Source organism: Gastrolobium bilobum, unplaced genomic scaffold, assembly GCF_033153095.1.
Source record: "Gastrolobium bilobum isolate Gb01-03AN ecotype WA unplaced genomic scaffold, APGP_CSIRO_Gbil_v1 utg1595, whole genome shotgun sequence".
In the NCBI taxonomy this organism is placed as follows: domain Eukaryota; kingdom Viridiplantae; phylum Streptophyta; class Magnoliopsida; order Fabales; family Fabaceae; genus Gastrolobium; species Gastrolobium bilobum.
In genome coordinates this window covers 610,959-613,684 of record NW_026899397.1, presented here as the reverse complement: position 1 = coordinate 613,684, position 2,726 = coordinate 610,959, and positions in this window count along the sequence as shown.

Here is a 2,726-nt window from a genome sequence, read left to right as displayed (position 1 = left end):
GTGATTTATTGTGACGATTAGAGAATTCCTCATAAGAGCAATTAATTATTGATGATTATGTCTATTTTGTGTGAAGTAGGAGTTTAAAACTTGACATTGAAGAAAGTAGGCCTTCACGTATAGAATCATGTCATGTGTTGCTTTTGACATTTTCTTAAGAATTGGTCTATAGACATAATCAATAATGGCAATGACATGCAAGTATATACATGCAAACCCTCCAATTGATGAATGGGGTAATGAGGAATAACTAATAAGTATGGTTTGAAAACCCTACCCCAGATTCAGATGGCCGTAGTCAACTGCTACTCCATAACAAGGGCCTACTACTTCTTAGAGATTTGATCTGATTTAAGATTCCAATCCAAATGTGTTTTTTTTTTTTTTTTGCTCTCCCTTAATTTCAAAGACATAAGAAACATGGAAAATAATCCTACATTAAATTACGACAGAATATGCATAGTTTTATTTTATAATTTTTTTAATAAAAAAAAATATTTGTCATTTTAAAAGATACAACTTGTGTTATTTTAGATGAAACAATTTTGTTTTGGTTCATAATTGGGTATTTTTTACATTCTCTCTCCTCCACTTTCTCTCTCTTCTTAATTTTATGGAGGAAATAAAATATAAAAAAAAATATCAAATATACATTAAAACAAGAGGAAGGTTATACTTACAACTTTTTTTTTTACAACCATATCTTAACACCGTTGATTTCCGTCAATCAACGGTTACCATTTATTGTGAATTAATAATTAATTAATGAGTTTAATTTGCGAAAAGCATAACCGTTGATTGACGGAAATCAACGGTGTTAAGATATGGTTGTAAGAGGTTGTAAAAAAAAAAAGTTTATAAATATAACTTACCTCTTAAAACAATGTCTTTTATCTAAAATAATAGAGTTACATCTTTTAAAATGGCAAAAAAAAAAAAAAAAAAACCTATTGGACTATTAACAAGGTAACAAATGGAATATGACCATTTCATTTGTCGTTCAGAGATTTGGGCTGCATCAAATTGAATTCCAACCATGAACATGTTTGGGTTAAACGTAATTGAACTTTGTTAGCCCAAGTCTGCTTTTTTATGATGACAGAATCTAAGCTTTAGCTCGAGCCAACTTGGTCCAAACCCGAATATATCCAGTTGTAATGGAAATTGAGTACACAACCACGTGGATCCCTAGTACGGGGTTGTTTCTAATTTAATTAGTGATCTCGAGTTTGGATCCTTATAAATAATATTATGTTAAAACTTAATAGAGAGAGTTTTGCCATCTATATAATCTTACTCAAACTGACTAACCGAGTAATTAATAAAATAATGGATAATATAAAAAAATAAAAAGAAATTGAGTATGCAGTTCACCTATTCACTTCTTCTTCTTTTTTTTCGGTACATACCTATTCACTTCTGTTTATGATGTGATGTGCTCGTTTGGATGATTAGAAAACTTGAAGCGACAAATCATAAGTCTACTGAGAGAGCAATTCATCATACACCTCACGCTTTTTTCTTTTTGTTTCCATTTTCACCCTCTATGTGGTGTTTGGTTGGGAGCTTTTCAGCGGATATCTATCTTTCTCAAGTATGACTTTTAGAAACATCATGTTTGTTTCAACGTTTTTCACCAAAAACCCATATATCCAATTTGTCTGAATTTATGAGAAACATAGATATCCGCACTGTTTAGAAACCCAATTTGAAGGTGAGATTTTTCAAAAAACCGGTTATCTGACTTTTAATGCACTGTTGATTTCATAAAATTACCTAATTTTCCCAGTAAAATTTTTCCCCACCAAACTTTTTTTTACATTTTTCTACCTGTCTCACTTTATCTATCTTTTCAATCATTTCTGTATCTATCTCATTTCCCTACTATTCTAAAAAAATTTCCTAAACCAAACGCGCCCTAGGTCATCTCAACCCCAAGACACAACTTTTTAGGTAGTATTTGGTTGAGGAGAAATTTTTTTAAAGTGAGTAATTGTCTTTACTAGGAAAGATGTTGGAAAGTTAGTTTGGTAGGAAAGTTTAAAAAAAGTTGTTTGGTAGCGCAAAATATTACTAAGAAAATTGGGTTAAAAATCCTGATGTGTGTTTGGTTGAAAATAAAATTGTGATGGGAAAAAAAATGCAAAAGACGAAATTAACTTTTTTATACAATTAAACATTTTCACTCGCTTTCTTCTTTGAATTGCTACTTGCAGCATCCTCAAAGCAACCCCATTTTCACTCACTTCCACCCAAACCTTTCAGTTACTCATACTCTTCAACTTCATGTCATTTCCCAACCAATCATCCACTTAACAATTGTGTTGTTCATTCCTCACTGTTCAACTCACTCTCTTCTCTTTTAAGTCCACTCCCTTTTCAGCTAAGTTGTTTGGTTCTATGAAAAGTTTAAACTAAATAAAAAAGGAAGAAAATTTCGATTTGGGTCGTGAGATTTGATCCATTCAAGTTGAACATTCCTGTTGTGACAGCTCTGATACCTTTGGGTTCCAAACTTTCTGTGGTTGACAATAACTGTTGGGTTTCCTCCAATGGTGATTTTGCCTTTGGGTTCTTTAACATTTCTGATGAACCAAACAGTTCAGTGCTGGCGTGCCATTTTCAACGTGTGGTTAAGAAAGAGGGGGTATATTTGTCATGCCATTTTCAACCATTTTCACTTATCCGATACCTTCAACCAATACCACCTGTTGAAATGGATTCTT